Here is a 17,122-nt window from a genome sequence, read left to right as displayed (position 1 = left end):
TATGTAAAATTAATTTGGTGTTAGGATTTTTTTCCATCAATTTAAAAAGGATAATTAATTCATTAAGTTCATGAGCGATTTATAAAATCACAACACCATTAAAATTTTATTTTAAAAAAATAATAATTAAAGCATGATTGAAGAAAAAGTAGGTTATTGTTGTCTAACATAGTGACAGCTCATTTTCTTAAAAAAATTCCATTCGGATCATTTTTATTATTAATTAATATTTTAAGATTATTAAAAAAAAAACCCTCTGACTTTCACACTACTACAAACTACATGTTTGTACTGCTCCTCTTCCTAATCAATGGCGGAGTTACTAAATCCAAGGAGTAAGTTTTCAATTTAGGGTAGGTTTGGATAGGCGATTAGGTGCGGTGCGGTGCGTTTAGCTTACTTTTTGTCTCACGCTACAGTATCTAATCTCACCGCCACTGCTGTTTTTACACTAACCGCCCATCCAAACTCACCCTTAGACTTTTTATAATTTATAAAATTTTAAATTAGTAATAGTAAAATTATATTTTTGCCTCTCAAAAATAATAAAAATTTGATTTAACCCTTTAAAATTATAAAGATATAGACTATTAAAATAATAAATTTATATTTTTACTATCGTAAAAATATATAATTTAATTTCAACTCCCTTAAAAAAAATTTTTAACTTCGCCATAGCTCGTGATAGATAGTATTTTATTATGTAGGCCAAATTCATCACCAACCCCATCAACTACTGTGCTTCAACTGTTGTGATATGATGTAGCGGTTGGCTAATGAGAATTGCCTCTCACTCTGATTAATTCTCATGGCTTTGACGTGCTTCTATGCTCATATCACATGAAATTTTAGACCTCCAGCTAGCTTTGCTATTTTGCTTGGGGTGGGTTTCGATGGGTGATTGGGTTCGCTATGGAGTGTTTAGCCTACTTTTTGTCTTACGCTACAGTATTGCTACAGTATCTAATATCATCGCCACCGCTATTTTTATACTAACCGCAGATAAACGCACCGCGCATCCAAACTCACATTTAGCCCCTATCAAAGCCATAACATTCTAATGTCTAATCAAATTTTTTGACACACCGTAGAGGTGCTACTGTTTCGATTATTTTGTTATTGTATATTGGAAGGCAGTCGATTAACGTTTTTTCAAGTACCATAAGAGCGGTCAAATTTGTCTTAAGAAAATTGTGAAAACAAGTCTCAACATTTAGTAAAATTTGATTCCCTTATTCGATTTCTCGTTTTTTTCAATATCCTATTTATTTAATTATTTTATTTAGATCTACTATTTTTTTTAAAAAAATATAAATATATTTATTTATAATATATGTTCAAATCTTGTATTTAATATAAATGATTTATATTTATAATTATTCGCTAATTTGTTAATCTAACAAATTCATATCCAATAATTATTCTAACTTGATAGCTTAACTAACAAGACAAACCAAAACACCAGCTCCCCGCTATGATGAAAGTATATAGGGAGATTCCATATTATTTGCGTGAATGTTTAATAATCTTCAAAAGGGGTTGCGTTACGTTTGTCTTCGGAACAATTCTAACTGCTCGCCTACTCAATGGATCATACCTTAATGTTATTATAACATTTCTAGGTCCTTTTTTATGAAGTTATTCTTTAATGTAAATTATATATTAGTCTTGATATAGATATAGCTTTTCTTTATTCGATTCCTTGTCGGCTCTCAATTATTGTTTCATTGCTTCATTATCATTTCTACTTTCCTTTTCGGCTGTCATCATATCAAGCAACGATGAAGAATGATCAAGAATAGTGGAAATTTGATGGAAGAGAGTGATGATAGTAATTCATCATAATCAAATCTTTACGAGAATAATATAACCAAATATAAATCAATCAATTAATTAATTTACGTGTACTTTTTATAAAGTAGAACTTCAACTTAAGTGGTAAAGATTCGATTTTTTTTAATTAAAATATTTTAAAATCTTAACATGTCTAGGTTTCGTTGACATTTTTTTTTTTGAGATCACATTTGAAATAAATTATTGAAACTTTAATGCTTATCCATTTATACACTTTATGGTGGTATAAAATGTTAAGATTGTAAGATTGGGTTTAATATAGTATAGAAATATAATCATAAATTCTGAAAGAGGCATAGCACCTTAACTACAAAGGTAGCCTACTGGTGATAAAATCTTCCAATTAAGCAGACAAACTCCAAATTTATCATATCACAATAAATGACAAAGAAAGAAAAAAGAAAGATGGAAAAAAGCCAAAACAAGTAGATCATTTAAGCAAGAAGAGCACAAACAAACAAGAAAAAAAAATCCTTTTTTCTTCTTCTTATTCTATAGGAAGTTTTATGTATTTTAAATAATTACACAAATCTCACATTATTAAAGAAAAATTGAGCCCCTTATTTATAAGTTATTATACTTCATTAAGATAGTAGGAACTAAGTTGAGAGGGTGGACTTGTGTATTGAACCTAAAAGAGAAATGCAATTTACATTTAAGTCCTTTTGTTTTTGAAATGATTTTTTACTGAATTTTTGAGAGTCTGACATTCTTAATTTATAAGACCTATACTTAAAGGACAATGATATTCATACTTCATTCGAGTGTATCTAAATATAAATTATGTTTATATATGGATCCCTACATCGTTACGTTCCATTTAGGATTAGGAATGGGTGTAATTGAGCTTTCTTTTTACATATCTTTTGTTGTTTGGGATCCTATTCGCAACTAAATTATTTAAAAAACCAATACCAAAATATAATTTATCACATTTATCAGCAACATTCCTCAAAACGTATGCTACCCAGTAGAGGGACTAAATCTCAAAATTATAAAGCGTAAAGGGACTGGAAGCGAATAAGACCTCTTTTAAAAATGGTAGACAAGATATAAGAAGAAAGCAACAAGGGTAGAAAAGGGAATAGAGAAAAGCAAAATAAAACAATCAAATCATTGTTTGAGAATATATAAATCATAAAAGGACCCGCAAAAAGAATTTTTTGGGAGTAATCTTTTTGACGAAGTTTATTTAAATTACGGAATGAAATTGGAATGTTTAAATTTTGATAATTTCAAAAAAATATTTAAGAATATATTTGAGTAATTAAATTTAATTTTATTTAATATGTAAAATTAATTTGGTGTTGGGACTTTTTTTAGTCAATTTAAAAAGGTAATTAATTCATTCAGCTCATGAATGTTTTATATAATCACATTTTAGTTTGGTATCACAATGTGTCAGACAATACCACTAAAAAATTATTTAAAAAATAATAATTAAAGCATGATCGAAGGAAAAGTAGGTTAGTGTTGTCTTACATAGTGACAGCATCAATGAATACTATAACAAATACGTCATTTTCTTAAAGAATTTTTCATTTGGATCATTTTTATTATTAATTAATATTTTAAGATTATTTAAAAAAAAAACCTCTATGACTTTCACACTACTACAAACTATATGTTTGTACTACTGCTCCTCCTGATCAATGACGGAGCCACTAAGAGATCCAAGGAATAAGCTTTCAATTTAGATTTTTTATAATTTATAAAATTTTAAATTAATAATAGTAAAATTATATTTTAATTCTCTTAAAAATAATAAAAAATTGATTTAACTTTTTAAAAATTATAAAAATATAAACTATTAAAATAATAAAATTATATTTTTACTATCGTAAAAATATATAATTTAATTCCAGCTCTTTTAAATTTTTTTTTCTAACTCCGCCTTAGCTCCTGATCGATATATAGTATTTTATTAAGTAGGCCAAATTCATCACCGCCCCTTAATTTGTTTGGTTAAGTTCTTACCTTTGAACTTAGATGCTTGAGACACATTCACAAACATTAGGATAATTTCCGGTACTTAATAAAAAGTAGTTGCCAACCCCATCAACTACTGTGCTTCAACTGTTGTGGGATGATGTAGTGGTTGGCTAATGAGAATTGCCTCTCACTCTGATTGATTCTCACGGCTTTGACGTGCTTCTATGCTCATATCACATGAAATTTTAGACCTCCAGCTAGCTTTGCTATTTTGCTTAGCCCCTATCAAAGCTATAACATTCTAATGTCTAATCAATTTTTTTGAAACACCCCAGAGGTGCTTCTATTTCGATTATTTTATTATTATATATTGAGAGGTAGTCGACTAACGTTTTTTTAAGTACCATAAGAATGATTAAATCTGTTTTAAGAAAATTATAAAAATATGTCTCAATATTTAGTAAAATTCGATTCTCTTATTCGATTTCTCATTTTTTTAATATCCTATTTATTTAATTGTTTTATTTAGATCTATTAATTTTTTTTTAAAAATATAAATATATTTATTTATATTATATGTTCAAATCTTGTATTCAATATAAATTATTTATATTTATAATTATTCACTAATTTGTTAATCTAACAAATTCATACCCAATAATTATTCTAACTTGATAGCTTAACTAATAAGACAAACCAAAACACCAGCTCCCCGCTGGGATCAAAAGTAAATAGAGAGATTCCATATTATTGGCGTGAATGTTTAATAATCTTCAAAAAGGGTTGCCTTACGTTTGTCTTCGGAACAATTCTAACTGCTCGCCCACTCAATGGATCATACTTTCATGTTATTATAACATTTCTAGGCCCTTCTTTATGAAGTTATTCTTTAATGTAAACTATATATTAGTCTTGATATAGATATATCTGTTCTTTATTCGATTCCTTGTCGGTTCTCAATTACTGTTTCATTGCTTCATTATCATTTCTACTTTCCTTTTCGGCTGTCATCATATCAAGCAAATTCACAGGGGAAAACGATGAAGAAATGAGCAAGAATAGTGGAAATTTGATGGAAGAGAGTGATGATAGTAATTCATCATAATCAAATCTTTACCAGAATAATATAACCAAATTTAAATCAATCAATTAATTAATTTACGTGTACTTTTTATAAAGTAGAACTTCAACTTAAATGGTAAAGATTCGATTTTTTTTAATTAAAATATTTTAAAATCTTAACATGTCTAGATTTCGTTGACATATATTTTTTTTTGAGATCACATTTGAAATAAATTATTGAAACTTTAATGCTTATCCATTTATACACTTTATGGTGGTATAAAATGTTAAGATTGTAAGATTGGGTTTAATATGGTATAGAAATATAATCATAAATTCTCAAAGAGGCTTAGCACCTTAACTACAAAGGTAGCCTACTGGTGATCAAATCTTCCAATTAAACAGACAAACTCCAAATTTATCATATCACAATAAATGACAAAGAAAGAAAAAAGAAAGATGGAACAAGCCAAAACAAGTAGATCATTTAAGCAAGAAGAACACAAACAAACAAGAAAAAAAACTTTTTTTTTCTTATTCTATAGGAAATTTTATGTATTTTAAATAATTACACAAATCTCAAATTATTAAAGAAAAATTGAGACCCTTATTTATATGTTATTATACTTCATTAAGATAGTAGGAACTAAGTTGAGAGGGTGGACTTGTGTATTGAACCTAAAAGAGAAATGCAATTTACATTTAAGTCCTTTTGTTTTTGAAATTATTTTTTACTGAATTTTTGAGAGTCTAACATTCTTAATTTATAAGACCTATACTTAAAGGGCAATGATATTCATACCTCATTCGAGTGTATCTAAATAGAAACTTTGTTTATTTATGGATCCCTAAATTGTTACGTTCCATTTAGGATTAAGAATGGGTGTAATCGAGCTTTCTTTTTACATATCTTTTGTTGTTTGGGATCCTATTCGCCTCTTTTCTCTTTTTCTTCTATTGAATCAAGAAATAAATAGGTTTGATTGCCCATATTTTTAATATAATCTATTTATGTTTAATATAATCTTAATATAGGCATTCTCTATGTAACACCCCCAACCCGTATCCCTTGCCAGAACCGGGTTACAGAGCATTACAGGAGTTTACAGATCAAACAGACAGAAATTTCAAACATTTCATATCATCAAAACAAGTCATCAAATCATCATTTTAATCCAAATTATAAACATATCAAATCCAAATCAATTTTGCCTAGTTCATGAGCACTTAAACAAAAAATAAAATTCACATGCACCTATCTAGATTTAGTTCAATTTATCATGCCATAATATGGCTTCAAAATCAAACACATATTTATATGTATAAAACCGACCAAAATTAAACTTACACTACAGCAAGACAGGTTTTTAGCGGCGTTTTTTTAAGCCTTTAGCGGCGCTTTTTAACGCCACTAAATCCATTTCCGGCGCTTGAAGAAGCGCCACAAAAAATGCCGCTAACGACAACGTCGCAAACTTTTGCGACGCTTACAGAAAAAACGCCACTAAAGATCATGTTCTTTAGTGGCGCAAAGAAAATAAACGCCACTAAAGATCATGTTCTTTAGCGGCGCTTAGAACAAAACGCCGCTAAAAGTAATGTTCTATAGTGGCGCTTGTTCAAAAACGCCGCTAAAAGTAGTGTTCTTTAGCAGCGCTTATTTCACAAACGCCACTGTTTTGATATGACTTTTAGCGGCGCTTTTTTTAAAAACGCCACTAATTTTGGAATTTTTTTAAATAAATTTTTTTGTTTTTTTCAGCCCTCCTGCAACAGCAAATCAAAAGCAAGCAGATCTAAACTAACCAAAAATAATAAATTTATATAATATTTCAAATTAAATGACTAAAATAATATTAATTGATATAAATAAAAGTGAATTCATACTTTTCTTTACAAAAGCGTTAAAAGTATTTATGCAACATACACTATGACGGCGGAAGTTGCGACTGCTGAAACATCTTCATCATACTTTGAAGCTGCTGTTGAAGGTCGTCGTACTTTTTGCTCTGCTCTGCTTCGCTCGATGCCGCATCTTTTTGAAGCCGTAGCTGTAGTTCTTCATATTTCTTTTGAACCTCTGCTTCTATCGCTGCTTCTCTCGCTGTTTCTCTCGCTGCGACCTCTGCTTCTCTCGCTGTAGCCTCTGCTTCCCTCGCTGCCGCCTCTGCTTTAAGTTGTTGCTGAGGTTCTTCATATTTCCTTTGAACCTCAAATGTGGTCGCTTGCATCTGAGACATCTGGTCTTTTAACCTCTGAACTTCAGCTTGAGATTGACTCCCCAAAGCCATGTATTGGTGCGAGCTGGATCCAAAATATTGGGTTGGGCTGATAAAAGATCCTTGAAATCGAACCCGACCATACTTTTTAAGACTCAAAACTTCAGTAATAATCCGGTTATCAATGTCTTCAAGATGAACAGAACTATCACTAGAAGCAATCGCTTCGTACTCCGTCTTTTTTTCCTTTAGTTTTTCCTAATAAATAAATAACATAGTTAGGAACGCAATATATAGTAAAAAAACAAATGCAATATAACAATAGTCGCATTACAAGCAATGAATTAAACCATTAGAAAATAAACACTATAAATAACTAAAACAAGTGAAATCGTATTAAGTAAACGTACCATAATTTCACCAGCTTCAGGAGTCATAGCAGATCCGTCTTTCTTCTTATGTGTAATTTCAAAAAGTTGTAGGCGTCCAACTTTTTGACCGGACGACCGTTCCTACAATATAGTAGTAAAAATATTATTTAATAGAAAGTTATACATATTGAGAATATTAAAAAATTCATAAATACCTCCGCCTCAGCTACACATGCAAAACTTCTCGACCCGGCTGTGTGAGTGAATTTTTGTTGCTGCCGGCTGCTTTTTCCAACTCGTTCACGATCCTACGTTATAAACTTTTTAGTACGTAAATAGTAAATACTATAAACCAAAATAATTAAAATAGTTTGGAAGTACGTCATACCTCGCCTTTTTGAGAATGCCAAAATCTAACCGCATCTTCCCATTGGTACCTCAACATACCCGGCGGGACATGTAAGTTATGTAAATTATTTAATTTATGTAAGGTATGTAAGTTATGTAAGTTATATAATTTAAAAATTGTTATGTAATTTAAAAATTGTTATGCAATTTTATATGTAAGTTTATGTATTGTATGTTATTTAAGATATGCATGTATTATGTAAGTTTATATATAAGTTATGATATGGTTGATAAATTTAAGTTATGCTATGATTGATAAATTTTGAAAAAAATATAGATTTTAAAAATATATATTAAAAATGTATATAAATATTTATAAGTTATGTAAGTTATATAATCTAAAAATTGTTATGTAATTTAAAAATTGTTATGCAAGTTTATATGTAAGTCTATGTATTGTATGTTATTTAAGATATGCATGTCTTAGGTAAGTTTATATATAAGTTATGATATGGTTGATAAATTTAAGTTATGCTATGATTGATAAATTTTGAAAAAAATATAGATTTTAAAAATATATATTAAAAATGTATATAAATATTTATAAGTTATGTAAGTTATATAATTTAAAAATTGTTATGTAATTTAAAAATTGTTTACTAATAAATTTGAAATATAGGTTATATATCCAAAGGACATTTATTCGATAAATTATAAAATTTATTATTAATAAAATTGGAATATAGCTTATATGTCCATATTAATATATGTTATATATTAAAAAAAGTTTGTCTTATAATATATGAGTAATATTTGTGTCCCAAAATGATTGCGTTTTTTGCACGAAAGGTTGCGCACTAAATTCGGTATTCGTAGATGGTTGATTTCGCAGCAAAAAATAATAAAATGTACCATCTTAGCAGCAAAAACAGATGAGAAGGTACAATCTAATTAGCTGCAAAAGCCAATTAAAATCCTTTATATCCTAAATCCAAAACCATTTAAATTACAAAACCTAAGTAATGTTTTCTAAACTTATGCATTATTTAATCATTTGAAATATATAATTACAAAGAACTCAAATCAAATCTGAACCTGAAACAAAATTACATGAACTAAAAACTTTAAATCAATTCAGTTCACAATTGCAATTATATTTGATTTCAATTTGGATCTTTACAAACCATGGGAATACTGTATAATAGTTGCAATTATATTCCATAACAGAAATTAATTCAAACACTTAGTAGAAAGATGGAGCAAAAAACATCTTCAAGACCAGAACAATAAGCAGAAATAAATACAATAAGCAGCAACATTAACCACAACGTGCAGCAAAAAAAGAACTGAGTTGATTTTAATCCCTAACATTAATCAGCAACATTAAGCAGAACTTCCAGCAAAAAAGAACTTGCAGCCACATTAACCAAATACCAAATTATAACAGTCCCAAATACAAAGATACCAATTATAAAAACAGTCCAAAATCACATGTCAAATTATAAAACGAAAAAACAAGTTAAAATAAAGGATCAACCTACCTTTCTATGTATTGCTTCAAACCAGTGAGAGGTACCAAATTTGCAGACTAGATTGCCAAAACTAAAATGCTGCAACCAAACGAAAGAAAAAATTAACTAAGGAAAAACTAAACTTGTTCAACTTCATAACTAAAACAAATTTACATGAACTTAAGTGAAAAATCAACTGTCAAATTATCTAAATCAAAATATTATAATAGCGTATTTTATATATAAAATTTTCTTAAATTTTATACTGATTAAACCTAAAATTTAATATTGATTAAACCTAAGTAGAAAGACTTTAAACAAAAACAATTAGAAATACAAAAACAAGGTTTACAATATGCTGCAAAATCCTTTTTAATTAATCAATTAACTTTAACCACAAACAAATTACAAAAACATATACATACAAAAATTACTTAGGCATTCGAAAGCATACCATTCCTCTGTCAAAATGTAATACAGTTACATAAAATAACTGTGGGGTAACATAAAATAATAATTAAAGTGGGTAAAAACCTAACGTAAAGAAAAGATTGTGAATTAAACGCTTTATTCATGTATGGTGGTTGCAGAGTTAGGGATGATGTTTGCTGCTTCAAATTTTCATAGGGTTTTGCTAAGAGTGTATTCGGCAAAATATGTATGTGCATGCTTGTGTGTGTAGCATACAAGAATTTTGGTAAACACTAACAACTATATTCCCCAATTACATCTTGACTGAACCTATTCCTTAAACAATAGCAACAAGTGTATTCTTCCCTTCTGAACAATTTTATTTTTCTTCTCTTAGTCAGACTTGTTAACAAAACCGAGTAACAAATCATCAAAACCCTAAACAAAATAAATTCGTAAAGCTACATTTAAGAGATGCGAATTTCATACCTAAATGAAGACGAAGAGTTCTGGAAATCGGGTCAGATGTGATTCAACCATACTAAAAAATTCCACTGTTTTATGTGTTCGGCAACCCTAAATCCATGGACGAAATGGATTGTTAACGATATTGAACCGAACATTCGAAAAAAAAGAGGGAAATCATTCCAACTCGTGCTTACCCCAAAAACTATTCCACTGTTTGTCTTCCTCTAAATGGCAAAGATTTGAACGCACTATACCGACGAAATGAAGAACCGAATAGACAAAATCACTCCGTCAATGACTCAAATTAGGGGAGTGGAGGAGATATCGGCTAAGGAAATTAGGGATTTGGAAGGGGAAGGGGAAGGAAGCTGAGTTTAGGGGCTGGGTACGGGTTTTAGGGTTCGAAAGGGCTCAAAATTTGTGACGCCAAGCAGAACGACGACGTTCTGATTAACAGAACTGTTCCTCAACCGAAACGGCGACATTTTAAAAAATTTTTAATACACATTTGTGGCGCTTTCATACTAAACGCCGCTAAAGCTTACAGTTGCGGCGTTTTAAATACAAACACCACTAAAGAGTTCAAATCATTCAAGAAAATGACGCCGTTTTCGTTCACAAAAACATATACGGATTTGCGGCGTTTCTATAAAAACGCCACTACTGTATCCCTTCTGTGGTGTTTTTCATACAAACGCCACTAAAATTTAAATTCATGTAACGAAACGGTGACGTTCTGAACATTTTGCAATATACATTTGTGGCGTTTCTACACCAAACGCCGCTAAAGATAACATTTTGCGGCGTTTTAAATAAAAAAGCCAGTAAGGAGTTCAAATCATTTAAGAAAACGACGCCGTTTTTGTACAGAGAAACATTTATGTATTTGCGGCGTTTCAATATAAAACGCCACTATAGCATACCTTCAGTGGCGTTTTTATTAGAAACGCCACTAAAATTCAAATTCCTTTAGCCAAACGGCACCGTTTTACGTAATTTTAAACACATAATTTTAATTCTATTAAATGGGAAATTTGATTTTTAGTGATGGTTTTTTTATTAAAATTTAAGGTAGGAACTTAATCCGTAGATAGTGTTTGTATTTTTCTAAAACATCAAATTAAAAATTAAATTCGGTGAAGTCAAGTTGTAATCTTCAAAAATACTAATTAACCTAGACCCTAAACCACAACCCTTATCCCCTAAACCTTAAACCGTAAACTCCATTCATTAGACCTTAAACCCTAAACTGGTTTAGGGTATAACCCTAAACTTTTAACCCTAAACACTAAACCCTTAACCCTTGATCCTAAATTGACCTAGACCCTCTTATCCCTTCAACCCTAAATCTTAAACCTATAATTCATAAACCATGACCCTTAACCCCTTAACACCTACACCTTAAGCCCCGACATCAAATGATAAACCACAAACCATAATACATAACCCTTAACCATATCCCCTAAACCTTCAATCATAAAACATTAACTATAAACCCCTAACCCCTAACCTTTAACCCTAAACACTTAAACCTTAGACCCCAACCATTGCACCATAATCCTTAAACCCCTAACTCAACCTAAACCTTAAACCCTGAATCATAGAACATATAAACCTGCTTAAATCCTAAACCCTGAATCATAAAACATATATAAACTATAAACTATAAACTTTAAATCTTAAACCTCAACCCTTAAACAATAAACAATAAACCGTAAGGCCTAAACAGGCAATGCATTGAAAGCTCAACAAAAAAATTATTGTTTTGCTTAACAATTTGCGGCGCTTTCCCAAAACACGCCACTAATGTCTCTAAACCTCCACCGCAAAACGATGCTGTTTGCTTAAATCTTTTTGCGGCGCTTACAACAAAGCGCCGCTAATGCTTAACTTATGCGGCGTTTTTAAAGGTTGCGCCGCTAGTGTACCTAAACCTATACAACAAAACTACGTCGTTTTAATTAAAATTATTCAACATAGCAGCTAAGCTAATGCTTGACATTTGCGGCGTTTTTAACAAACCGCCACTAATGTTCCTAAGCACAACATAAAACGACGGCGTATGCATAAAACTTATTGCGGCGCTTAATTGGAAGCGCCGCTAATGGTTTACTTCAGCGGCGATTTCGTATAAGCGCCACCATAGTGTATAAAACTCATCACGAAAACGGCGTCGTTCGGTAAAATCTTTTGTGGCGTTCCAGTAAAGCGCCGCTAATGAATGGCTTTCGCGGCGCTTCATTTAAAACGCCACTATTTCTCTATAAAATTTAATAGAAAATGGCGTCGTTCGCTAGAAAACTTTGTCGCGCTTTTGTGAACGCGCCGCGAATACAGGATATTTTGCGGCGTTCACTTATAAACACCACTAATGTCATCAAACGTAAATCAATACGGCGCCATCTGTTAATCACTTTTGCGGCGCTTCTGGATAAAGCGCCGTTAATGTTTGTATTTTGCGGCGTTTTCATTGAATCGCCACTAATTTCTTTGAATCTGACTATGAAAACGGTACCGTTTACCTAACTCATTTGCGGCGCTTGTGGATAATTGCCGCTGTTGCTTGTAATTTGTGGCATTTTTTAACACTCGCCACTATTGCTCGGGTTTTTGTGGCGTTTGGATTTTAAACGCCGCTAAATGCGCCGCTAAAGGCCTCTTTTGGTGTAGTGTTATAACCTCATTTACAGTCAAACCACAAAATAACTATTATTTAGACACCTTAGGTACATGCCGACACAAAGGATAAATATCACCACATTTGAGTTCGGGATCGTTGTTGGATCTGAATCGGCGATCATAAGTTAAGTACCTAACCTGCGTACGGGAAACAAAACCGTACGCTGAGTATAAACTCAGTGGTATTTCTATAATCCGAATATTTAAAGATAAGAAATTACAAATATACAATTGAAATATAAACACATATTAGTATTTAATTATTACAACAACCATATCATATTTCATTTGTTTCACAAATATCTCAATTATCATATTTGCTATATAAATAGCTTTTCATAATTTATTTCATATTTCACATTCTATTTTCAATTCACCGTTTTACTTCGATTTCTCATACCATATCATACCATTTCAATATCAATTATAAAACTTTATTATTCATTTACCCTCGACTAGGACTCGGACGGATACACGGATCCAACCAAAACACACCAGTTTGGTACCCAGTGCCTCATCGGATAATTCGAAGCAATAAGTTGACACCTAGTGTCTCATCAGCCATGCCGAAGTAAATTGGTACCCAGTACCTCATCTAAAATTTATATGAACACCTAATGTCTCATCGACTCGAAGTCGAAGTATCCCTGAACTCTTCCAATCCTAAGGCATGCCATCTATATTCGACTCAGCCCGATACAGTTAATAGAGTTCTAATTCACTTTTCAAATTCAACCGATATTCATTTCAATTCAAATAATCAATATATCCAACATGTATACCAATTTAATCAATATAAATTCAATAAATTCATCACATACTAAAACAATCCATTTCAATTGCAAAACACAATAATCCTCACCTCAACACTTATCATATACATTAAATTAAATTATAACAATAAACAACTAAATTCGGATTATAGAAATACAAACCAAAAATTTCGAGCTATTCCTCGTCGGCTTTATCTTTTCCCTTTTTAGTTAAGGATTCTGGTACGACGTTAACTACGGAATTAAAACAATTAAAATTCATCAATACAATACAATTCAATTTCATATTGCATATTTCAATTTTTACTCAACATTTGTCTAAATTCCAATTTAGTTCCTAAATCGAGACTAATTTTATTTCTTCACAATCAATTATATATGTTCATTCAATTTCCACTGTTATTTATAGTTCATTGGAAGCTATCTACTTGAGTGGTAGTCACTAAATTATTTATATCTTAAGCTACAGAATTCCAAATTAAAAACTGCTTGGTGTTTCTGAAACTAGACTCAAATACCTTTCTAGCATAAACTTTTCAGAATTTTTGGTTTAGCAAATAAGTACAGTAAAATCTTCAAACTTACCCTTGTTTTGCTGTCTGACAACTTCGACCTTTCTTTGCTAAAAATTAATTATCTCTTAGTACAAAATTTGGATGATGTTTCTGTTTGTTTCTATTGAAAATCGTCTCATTAATAATTTAAACATGTAAATTTTAACCCATAATTATTTTTCTCTAATTTTTAATTATTTTCCAAAGTCAGAAAGGGGAACCCAAGTTCATTTTGACATTGTCTCACAAAATTTATTATATATCATGATTTACATTTCCATTACCTACATCGTTTTTCTATGAGAAACTAGACTCAATAAGCTTTAATTTCATATTTTGTTAATCCTCTAATTCGATTTCCACAATTTATGGTGATTTTTCAAATTTAGCCTACTGTTGCTGTCCAAAACTGTTTTAGTCTAAGATGTTTATTACTATTTTTCCCCTAAGTTTTTAATAAATGATAATTTCATCCCTGCTCAATTAATCTCTCAATTGAGCTAATTTTTCTCAATTAACACTTTATTTTATCACTTTAAACTACTTTATAACCTTTGAGAATCAGAATTTCAGCACTATACTTTAATTCTAACTTTTTCACAATTAGGTCCTAAAAGATCAATTTCTATTGAAATTACCTAATAAAATCATCTCATAAACAAATTAAAGCTTTAATTTCATGCTATTTCATCATAAACTTATAGCACTCAACCATGGTGACTTTCAATTTCATCCATGAAATAAAAACCTAATGAATTTAATAGTAGAACCTAGTTGTGAAAGTCTTAAAAAAACACAAAAATTATAAGAAAAAGGCAAAGATTAACTCACCTGGTGCAAAATTTGTGAAATACTAGCTTAAAGAACCCCTCCTATGGCGTTTTGACTTATGAGAATGAAGAGAAATCGCAAGAAATCTAGATATTTCCACATTAGTCCTAATTTTATTTATCTAATTATGCAATATTCCAATTTTTCCCTTAAATCATCCATTTTCTTGCTGATTTCATGCTCTTGCCGTCCAGACCAAATAAATTTTGGGTCTAATTGCCTTTTAAATCCTTCCTCATTAGACACTTAAGCTATTTAATCATCCCAGCCACTTTTACACATTTTTCAATTTAGTCCTTTTCATTTAATTAACCATCGAAACGTTGAAATTTCTTAACGAAACTTTAATAGCACCTTAATGACATTCTGTAAATATTTATAAAAATATTTACGGCTCAGTTTATAAAAAAATGTCCCGATACCTTATTTTCTAAAACCACTTGCTATTATATTGGCCAAGCCCATTTTTCGAACCTATATTTTTGCCCAAATCTTTTCACATTTCGGGATGGCCTTCAGGTCGGGCCTAGGTCTACTAATAAGTAGCTTAGTCATATATTTTTATTCGTCTTTTTTCTCTCAACCAATCAAAGAATACGTCTTTCTAGTCTAATTACCCTTCTTTTTTTTGTGAAAGAAACTTTCATTAAAAAAAAGTTACAAACAGTGGAGGAGGTCTAAGAGGCCGGAAAACCCAAAACATACCGGGGAAAGCAGAGGAGGTCTAATTATTATGGATCTGCATAATCCACTCTAATTATTATATTATATTATATAAAATAGTTCAATGACTAATATTTAAAAAAACTATAAAAGCTAAGATTGTTGCGAAACTCAATTCTGGGAAGTCAGGTCTGAAATTCCTCCAAACCCCATAGATTAAACAAAGAAGAAATCAGATTACTCTCAAATCGACACCCATAGTCTTTCATCTTTTAAAATAAAAGAAAAGCTTACCTGAAATATTACACTCAGATGAAGCAAAGGAGAAAAGCGTCTGATTAACCAATTTGCTGTTAGTAATATACAAAACCTAATAAACAGAAAAGCGATTGAAATCAGATATTGATTCAGAGTTAAGAAATATAAATAGTTGCTAAGGTGGAAGATGCATATTACCTTTGTGTTGCTTAGGGTGTTCAATCGGTTAACCGACATGAATTACCATTAACCGAATTAATCTATCCTTTTAAATCTTTAACCATTAATCGAATCAAATTTTTTTTAAAAAAATTAACCGAACCGAATTTTTTCGGTTAATTCTATCAGTTAACCGAATTAACTGAAATTTATATATATATATTATTTTTGGTTAAAACAAGTATAAAATATATAAAAAACTAACCGACTTAACCAACCGATTAATTTATATTTCCAAAAAAATTAACAGAACCGACCGAATAATTATATATTATAATGTTATTTATTAAATTCGGTTAATTTAGTTAACCGATCGATTTCGAACTGAATTAACCGTTAACTGAACTTTCAAAAAATTATTAATCGACCCCTGACCAAATTAATTCAGTTAACCGACCGATTAACCAAATTTGATCAGTTAATCAAATTAATTCGGTTTTACACGAAATTTACACACCTTACCTGTGCTGGTTTTTCTTTAATATAAACTCCGGAGTTGTTCGCCTAAATTACGAGAAAAATACTGGTATTATAGCTACCCAGTGTTGAAGATAAAAAGCAGATCAGCTTGACTTATGCCGACTTTTGTTTAATTGATTGCAGGGCACTCTCGGAATTTTAGATTCTCCCATGATAAAACATTATAGGGTGTTGGATTCGGCGGACATCTCTAATTATATGATAAACTTCAATTATTGCTTTTTTTTTTCATTCCCATTAAGCCGTATAATAGTTAAAATATCGATATAATAATAAATTTAATTTTTAATTTTTATATATTATATAGATTTAATTATAATTTTAAAAAATTTATAAATAATTTCAATTTGATACTTAAAATTTAACACCTTCTTTCTTTTCCCTCACCGCCACTACTGTCGGTGCCTCTACCTCTCTACCTTCCCCTCCACCTTGGTGGAAAAGTAGGTACCAGCTGAGCTCCACCGACCTTTGTCATAAATTACCACC

At 30.5% G+C, this 17,122-nt stretch overlaps 1 protein-coding gene across 1 annotated transcript in view; it reads right to left on the bottom strand.

Annotated features, from left to right (window-relative positions):
- Nucleotides 1–17,122, bottom strand: part of LOC107928037 (putative disease resistance protein At4g10780) — a 70,128-nt gene that overhangs the window by 10,454 nt on the left and 42,552 nt on the right. The window lies entirely within an intron of this gene.

The sequence above is a fragment of the Gossypium hirsutum genome, chromosome D01, assembly GCF_007990345.1.
Source record: "Gossypium hirsutum isolate 1008001.06 chromosome D01, Gossypium_hirsutum_v2.1, whole genome shotgun sequence".
In the NCBI taxonomy this organism is placed as follows: Eukaryota; Viridiplantae; Streptophyta; class Magnoliopsida; order Malvales; family Malvaceae; genus Gossypium; species Gossypium hirsutum.
Note: the sequence above shows the minus strand (reverse complement) of the source record. Positions and strands in the feature narration are given on the sequence as shown.